Source organism: Topomyia yanbarensis, chromosome 2, assembly GCF_030247195.1.
Source record: "Topomyia yanbarensis strain Yona2022 chromosome 2, ASM3024719v1, whole genome shotgun sequence".
In the NCBI taxonomy this organism is placed as follows: Eukaryota; Metazoa; Arthropoda; class Insecta; order Diptera; family Culicidae; genus Topomyia; species Topomyia yanbarensis.
The window spans coordinates 346,314,043-346,323,362 of NC_080671.1; the positions used below are offsets into that span (position 1 = coordinate 346,314,043).

The following is a 9,320-nucleotide window of genomic DNA, read 5'->3' on the forward strand; positions in this document are numbered from 1 at the left end:
GAATGGGAAAATTGTCTTTTGCAAATTAATTCTTCCAAGAGTCGTCCGTTATCTCCTAAAAATAAACAGATGTCTGATTTTTTTAAGAAATTTGTCAAGGAAACAAAGTCCAGAAGACTGCAAAACGATCTGATGCTTGTGGAAAAAGTTATTACGCAAAAACCGATCGATGCCCTGAAGATTGATGAAAATTTCACTTTTCATAGCATCACTGCTTCTGACGGTTTTATTATATACAAAATTTTTAACTTTCTTTTATTATGTACAAAAGAAGCCTCAATTTATAACTCAAAACCTTGCGAAGTGGCCAAATAGTATAGATAAACAATTTAGATACGTTAAGAGAAGATTAAAACAAAAATTGCGTATAATTGGACAACCAACAGCAGTGGTGCTAGAAAAAATGAATATTTTTTCAATCGTCAGAGCATCAATTGGTTTTTGCTTAATAACTTTTTCCACAAGCATCAGATCGTTTCGTGGTTTTCGAGACTTTTTTTCTTTGTTAAATTTCCTATACAAGCCACATAACGATTTATTTTTAGGAAGTAATGGGCGACTCCTGGAGGAATTATTTTGTAAAAGTTAACTTTCCCATACAAAATCCCATGTAAACTTTAAACAGTGGGCGCAAAAATATAGTTTCAAGGATCGAGCTAAGAATTTGCACAGTTGTTCTAGGACCCAAATGGTACCTAAAAAGTTGCTCGGAGCTGGAATCTATTTTTTGTCCCACCCTACTGCACATAACTAGAAACCTTGTAAAAATACCTTTCTATCAAGCTATAGATTGTCAAAATCTGTTGACAAGCGACGAAGATATTAAACATTTTGTATTTCTATTCCTCGCTTACCAATTTTCACTAATTAAAAAGGAGACCGTTTCATATAGAGTATTGCTTTCCCGAGCAAATACTCATGGGTTCAAACACCACACAACCCCTTGAAAAGACCATGAACATGGTCCGTTCCCACTTTTACAACCATTAAAACACCATTAAATGGTCTCAATAACCCATAAATATACCAACGTATGGTTTTTTCATGGCATCTACCGGACCATGACGATGGTGTTTTCGTGGGTTGAACCCATTTCAAACACCCATGTACAACCCCATGAGTATGGGGGTATTACGAACTTTACGTTTGCTCGGGTTACCGGTGTTTTAGGCGCAAAACTAAACCGATTTTGAATATCGGGGTATGAAAACACATCTACGTGATTCAAGAAATTCGATTTTGAAAACATTTTGTGAATTACCTATATAATAATTGAACTATTTCTGAAAAATCAATATGTAAGTTCACTTCAAAAACAAAATAATGCGTTCATAGTGAATTTTCTTCTAGAGTTCATGCATTTATCCCTTGGAATAGGCGTTGCGTTCAATCGTGAAGTAAATATTGGTTGGTATATAACTATACAGATCATCAAGTAATTCACCTAGTAGGGAGATAAAAGACTTCTCATACAATTATACTCGTGGCATCACTGAAAGAAATTATACTTTTGAATCCAAAACTCTAGCAAAAATTTAGCTCTTTGCAAAATTTAGATTATATTGGTTATGGCGCAAAAATTACTACTTACATTATTCATAATAAGGATGTAAGGAATCAATATATCGCATAATATACCTGTAAAAATAAGGCATGAACCATCATTTGCCATTCCTCACGTGCCCTCCCCATCTCTATCTCACTCTCTCTTTCTCTCCCTCTCTTCTCTCTCTCTCTCTCTCTCTCTCTCTCTCTCTCTCTCTCTCTTTCTTCATGTTGGTGGCAACTGTCACGACTCACATCTATCTGTCTATTTCTCTATCCATTTCTAAGTTGTGTGATAAGATTCTCTGCTAATCTTTATTAATATTCAAGCCAATTTCATGTGTGCGATGTAATTGTGAAGGTTTGAGAAAACAAAACTATTTTTTTGTTTGTTACCCTATTATTTTCTTTGCATTGTAGTGTACAAGAGACTCGCGGAAACAAGTTTAATAATACATCCTACATGTCAAATAAAATATTTGTAGTCCGAGAAAATTTGCAAAATATTTGCCTTATGGGAAAACTATAACTATTTTCAAGGTAAAATTGGTATTTCGAAACGTTGCATTATGGGTAGACAGGTGACCATCGAAAGCTACATCAACTCAAATTTAATTCAGTTCTATTCAAAGCTTGTATAAACACTATAATAAAGGAAATTTATGGCTATCTCAGGAAAATATGTGGTTTAACTGGGAGGTGGGACATTTCACGTGCGATATTTCAACTCTTCGTATCTCTATTGAATTTTGAATAAAACATATGCTCAAATATGTCATGTGAAAACTAAGAACAACTTTTTGTGATAATATTATTGAAAAAGCACATACATTGTATTGGTATGAACTTTCATGAAAAATAACGGATCAAAGCCCAAAAATATCCACGAATTAGATCCGGGAAAAGAAGTCTCCCAAAGTCCCCACTCTCAATGGGGGATGCAAGTACAAGGTGTCTTCTAACTTATCGTCGTCCATATCTGCTCTGAACTTAATACACTTCAATTGAAGTTTCAATGGAAGTCGCAATTAGTAGTGAGGCATTGGATAATTCAGCACACGTTTCGTTCGAGTTTTCCATATTGTACAAGTAAATTAGCGAGGATTACAATCAGAGTTTGTGCATTGGATAGATAGTTGATCTGACTGCATTTTTGCCATCCTGACAGTTTGAACCATTTCTTTTTCACAGTATTGGATTGTACAGGGCTTATTTATCCATATTTCTTGAACGAGAATTCCGAACGAAATGATATGCAAGCTATAAGGATGACTGGAAAGAGGCTGTATTATAATCAACTGGATGCACGCCTTTTATGCTATCGACATAGCCTAGACACTTCACACTATTTATTTTAATTCAAATGAAAACTTTGAAATATCTACTTGTCTCTTTTAAGAATCGCATTCTCCATCTTTTGCTCTCTGTTCAAAGGGCTTTCGTGAGAATTCTACTCTCCGAATCTGTAATAAGTTGTGATGTAGGCGTTGTGACCTTGTGTCACTTTGCTATATTCAATTGCGTGTTAAATTACTGGACCAGCAAATTTTATTCTGCACAATTTTTTTCGGGAATATGTGACCAAAAAGTACACTTCCAAAGCAAATTGAACGTTCCAGGTTCCTGATAACTGATTAAGGTCCATCAATAATGTTGAAACACTAAATAATCTTAAAACGACGCCGTCAAGTAAAGAAGCGTGAAAACGAAAAGAATAACACAAAAAAGGATAGAAGCCCTAGAAATCCCATTGTATATTAATTAGCCTTTTCTCGATCGGAGTCTTTCTGACCTTGGTCCGAATACGAGAAGTTGGGGTTAAATGGCCTTTTGTCATTCATATTAAACTTCATCATTTTCTCGTGAATACATCTCAATTATTCTTCACTCAATTTTCATAAAATATACCTTGTTGAACGTGCAAAATCCTTAGGATTATAACCAAAATAGATTCGTTACCGGTAAAATTCAGAAACATCAAATTATCTGACATATAGTGTCGATTTCACATTTTTATCACAAAATCGCACATATTAACTCCATTTAACAAAAAAAATTCTTATTTAATTTACAACTTTTAGTGTAAAATATGCTTAGGGATCACATAAGAAAAGTTTCATTCCTGGAAAAATAAGGGAAGTTGAGGGATTAGGACAAGTAATAAAAAAATGAGATTTGTAGAGTAAATATCAAAAATTTTTATGTTTCTGAATTTTACCTCTAACGTTTTTATTTCTGTTTTATTCCTCAGAATTTTACACGTTCAACAAGTTACATTTTATGAAAATTGATTGAAGAATAATAAAGATATATGCATGAGAAAATGACAAAATTTAATATGAATGACAAAAAGTCCTATAACCCCAACTTCTCGTATTCGGACTAAGGTCAAAAGGATTCCTTTCGATTTCGGAGATTTTGCATCACGGAGCAGAAAAATCATTAAAAATATGGGATTTTGGATCCAAAATGACCCAGCACCCCACTTTCCCGTATTTTTCTAGAAACAAAAATATCTCCATTCAAATACTAAGATTATTTTCTTTCAAAAGAGGTATATATTGTAATTTTTTGATTGCTACTTCAAAAGTTATAGCATTTAATGTATTTTTCCTTCATATTTTCCCATAGTACCATTTTCAAAAAAATTCAAGTGAAGTGGACGGGGGTCTAAAATTGTCCAAATGATGTGAAATTTGGTATCTGAACTTACTTTGACATTTGTCACAATATGAGAGGAGGGGGGCTTTGAGAATTCGAAAAAAAATTTGCAATTCCCTATTGTATAGCAACGCACGGTGGCACAGCTCTGTTCTTATGTGTAAGAACAGAACAGTGCTAATAGTCTGTGCTATGATGGGCAAGAGCATGAGTTCAAATCTGAGTGCTGCCCGTGTTACTTTTTTAATTAATCGTAAAATCGTCCAAATGTTTATATATGACTTTTATCTAATTATAGCTATCTGATAGCATGGTTAGATGGATAAAGTATTGGTTAGGGATCCACCCGTGCGGGGCTCGATTTTCAACGCCAGCAGTTTTTTGTCTAACGCGTAGTGGTCACCAATACATAATATATCGCTAATACATAGGCAAAATTCGTTTTTTTCTGTTTCTTGCATTACATGCAAGGAAGCTTCTTGAAATTTTTGTACATTACCAGAACGCTTGCAATTTTCGCTTTTATTTATTGCATAAGCGAATCTTACCGGGTACGTTTTGGGTGTATTCATCATGCGACACACCTATTATACGAGTACCGTAAACCGGGGTGACTTTGATCACTCGAAACTTTTTTCGTAGATCGCTTATTAAACCAGAATAGTCTACCGAATTATTTTAGTTTGAAATGATTTTTACTCTAAACTTATGAAATACTGGTTCGTTATACTTTTTGAGTATTTTGTTCGGTTTTTGGGTACAAAAACTACAAAAAACCGAAATTTGACTTTACCTTATTTTTACGACGCTTCATAAAGTGTCTATTTTTTATAAAACAAATAAATCTCAGATTTGAGCAAGAGTAATAAATTACAAGCGAGATTTTATTTTTCTTTAGAGTGGGATGTACCAAATTTACTTTTAAGAGTTTGTTTATTTTAAATACAATTTTTTGTGAAACTAGTTGGCAATTATTTCAAATTTTTTTTAAGCTAAAACTCGCAACTTTTTTTATTGTTCAATATTCCAACGTGTTAAAATGGATGAAACATTTGGTACATTGATAAAGCACTGAAATAAAACAATTTTAGCCGTTTTAAAGGTTTTCAGAATCTTTTATTCTAGTTGGACACAAATTATACGAATTTTGGTTACTCGAATTTTACAGTAAATTGAATACTTTGTATAATACCAATTAACATCTATTTAACAATGAGTATCTTTCCAGAATTAGTTTAAACAAACATTTGAATGAAAAACATTGACATCAATAACTTAATGTGGGTAAACATGCAGGTTATCAAAGTCACCCCGGAATACGAAAACGGACATCAACTTGAAATCATTTTTGGAAAAATAGCTGTAAGCTGACAATTTTAGGTAAAACCATCCAATCTTGTTCTCCTTACATCAGTACATGGTTTAAAAAAATTAAACTTGAAAAAAATGTGTTGCGTCTAAAAATATGCAATGATTACTTCGAAAAGTGATCAATGTCACCCCGGTTTACGGTACGTGAGATATGGAAATGTTGTACTTTCCTCATAGAAAGAGATTATGTAAATGGTCTAGAACTTCACGGTCTAATCGGCAGCCTTTTTTGGCAATGTTGCCATCGTCTGTATCTGAGACGCCTTCGAATTTTTTTATTCAATTCGTTTATTTGACAGGGCACGTTTGCGTTAGCTTAAAGGTGCCAATTTTGTTTTGTTTTACATTTTGAATTACTTAAAACTAGGGGATCATATGACCAAGGCTTCTATCTGTCACGTTACAAATTTACGTATCTTTCATAAGATAAGTCTGCAAAAACGATAAAATCAGATTCTATCACAACTGCACATTATTAAGGTCACTGACTGAGTGGCTATAAAACTTACATAAAACCTCAATTGTTACTAGGGTTAGCCGCACATTTTTTCTACAGAAAGTTATTTTCTATCATGGACGGTTTTCGCTTTATTGTCATTTTGATACGTCTGTCACGTTACACATATGTCGCAGTGAGTTTGGAGGTTGCCCGACTAAATTGAAAAAGTCTTTTCCGTTGGTCCCCAAATTTGCATGAACACAGTTTTAAGTTGATGCTTGGAAAATAGAGAAAAATATAGTTTTCCCGAAGAAAAACTTTTTTTTTCGATTTTATGGAGTATTCTCAATGATCTGTCACGTTACAACCAGAATCTGTCACGTTACAGTTCTGTATTTTTTGGAGCAAGTATATCGAGACAGTCATACACAGATCATCCTTGATTTGGGAACTGAGTATTAACGGGAAATTTCATGTTTATTTTTAAAACCATGGTGCCAGTTACTGAGTTTGACGCACAAAATCCAATGCTGTTCATGTTTTATGCCATAAATATTAGCTACCCTTCCAAATCACACTGCAAGGTGAATTATTCTCAATCATTTGTGCATACGACCAGCTCATTTTCGTTTCAATTTTGTTTTGATTCACTAAACCGCTTCATTTTGATCAACATTTATTGCATGCCACCTCTGAGTCCAATATATGTATGTATGTAGATTGTTGTGTCACAACAGCGACGCCGTGCACCGGCCATATACGGATATCGGTGGTTCCACGCTGTTTTGACAGCAAAGCTACAATAACAAAAACTGACGGTTGATTGATATGGAAGCAAAAAAAAGAACTCAAGCCAATCGGGTTGAACACTTGATTTGGAGGCTATTTTTACAACTCAGAAGAACCGATGGATAAAATTGCTACAGGCAATCGAATTGATTATAAAAAAATTGACAAACAAACAATGCGGAATTGAAAACAATACGGTAGAAAAATATTAAATTTTCAATTAGCGAAGACGCCGCCGGGTCAGAGAACAATCGAAAATACTGATCCGGGAGTGGTCGAGAGACCCGGATTTTTTTTTTTGGAGAAAAAGTAGTTTTGGTCTACTTTTTGCTTGTAATTGATAAGAGTGGGAAACAATCAACATGTAGTCAATGCAGCGACCTATTTTGCGAAAAAATATTCTATTTGAATGTCAAGCATTGTTGCTCAAATAATTAATTAAATGAGATGAATTTCCGAAGTCTTATCGGTCATATACTGCCGCTAAACGCATAACTGTCCCATTTGCTATGGGATTTCCTATACACATGGGACAATTATGCGTAGAGCGGCAGTGTAGTAGTGTGCAGCTAAAATATCTTATAAAGAATATTATTAGCTGTAAAAACGATAGTCCAATATGATTTTAAATGACACCACATCACTGAACCTCAACACTCTTTTGTATATGTTTGAAACACTTTTATAAGGCAATAAAAATAAAAATAACACAGGAAAATCACAATAATGTGTCTTGAATACTAGATTGACTTTTTCGTCAAATTTGACGGAAAAGGTACCGTATTCATTTTATTCCTACTCTTGATTCCCCAACAGTTAAAAGTATCAATGAAAATAAGTTTCTGTACTTACATTAGCTGTATCACAGGTTAAGCAATGCTAGAAAACTCCGAATCCGCACATCCTGACTCCCCGCGGGACAATGGTTGAGATCACGTTCCGGTCTAATCCCGAGCTGCTCTAGTTAATTTCGTTCGACACGGAAGCCGTAAATACCAACCTCAATTGGATTACGTTAACTTCCAAAAAAATGCGTTAATACCTAACAGCTAGTCAATACACACAGAAATGGAAAAAAAAGTAATTGTTTTCGTTATTCCTAGACGGTCAATATTATCCGGAGCCAAGCTGCAGAACAACAACAACAACAATTCACGCACTGATGGCTCACTCTGTGCCACACAAAACCCAAACCAGGCGGTGGTGGACCGACCGCGTGCGACTAACCTTTCCGTGTGCTGACGCGTGTCACGTTTCACTGGCTTGCGTATGTACCGCTCTCTTGAATGTTACACCGCACGCTCTTTCGCCACCCACTCGGTACAAACGAGAGGGAGCGAAAGCAGGAGAGACTACACACCAGGCGCAGTTACAACAGTCACACACAAACAACGGTGAGCGAAAGGGAAATCACACGGAGCTCTATCGTACACTCCCCCCCCCCCCCCCTGGTCTGTTGCTGGATTAACACACCGTTGGATGACACTTGCACTTTAATTGCACTTGACAACACGTATAATTTATTAGCTAATAATCAAACTAGTTCTTGAACGCAAAAGAAATAGAACGACTCACACAGATAAAAGCCAAACCAATCACACACTAGTGAAGTAGTGTCACGCTCGCGAACTGTCAGTGGAAGACGATCTATGCCAACACAACCACACGCACGAGCTTTTTGCATATGTGTACACACACATACACACTCTGGCACCAAACAGAATTCAATTTTCCTTCGCCACGGACAAGGATAGGCCGTAGGCCCCCGTTTCAATGCACTATACACTACTGAGCTGGTGGTTGGTAGGTTGGTTGGTTGGTTGGATGGATGGCGGCTGTGTTACAAGAATGCGAAGCACAATGTCGAGGATAGCAATTAGCATAAAACTAATCGAAGGACCCGTTGCTGCTTCTCACTCACTACAGATGCTCCTTTTTTTAATAATTGCTGCAGGCAAAAAATCTAACACCACATACTAGAGAAGAAAAAAAAATAGCAAGATTTCCCTTCAGGAAGCACTATTTCAGACTTTATTCAGCTGAGATCTGACTTTCTTTTGTTTCTTTCGCTTGGCTGGTTCGAACTAACGGCTACTAAGCACAGCCAACCTTTGTTGTATGATTTACTACTCTGCTGTGTATGAATGTATGCTGAATTACTATTATACTACACTGCTGTGCGGGTATCGATTCTTTGTGTGCTGCGTGGAGCTCTCTCTCGGCTACTGGTGAAATGGTTCTTCGTCGGTCGGGGTTTGATAGCAGACTGGTCGTATGCACTCCGCTCGCGCGATTTGGACCAAATCTTCAGCCCCAGCGCGTGCTAGTGCTTTGATGGTTGGTGTGTTGCATCGCCGTAGGTCGGTCGGTCGGTCGGTCGTCATTACAAGGGAGAGCCATTGCGGTAAATATACAAGCGATGTATCTCGCTGGGGAGCGTCGCGTAATGACGCGCAACGAGAGCTGAACGTGAAAAATGCGTGTACCAGTTGTGTTTTTTGAGAATTCACCAGAT

General features: G+C 36.2%; 1 protein-coding gene across 11 annotated transcripts in view; it reads right to left on the reverse strand.

Moving 5' to 3' along the window:
- LOC131684159 (uncharacterized) overlaps positions 1 to 9,093 on the reverse strand; it is a 104,180-nt gene extending 95,087 nt beyond the window's left edge. For 2 of the 11 annotated variants that reach the window (XM_058966778.1, XM_058966788.1), the window contains exons 1-2: positions 8,915 to 9,076; positions 7,658 to 7,933 (exon numbers count right to left, since the gene is read on the reverse strand). The gene's annotated coding sequence lies outside the window, so the exon portion shown is untranslated. The other 9 variants (XM_058966779.1, XM_058966782.1, XM_058966780.1 and 6 more) reach the window with 9 other exon arrangements.
- Positions 9,094 to 9,320: the final 227 nt, after the last annotated feature.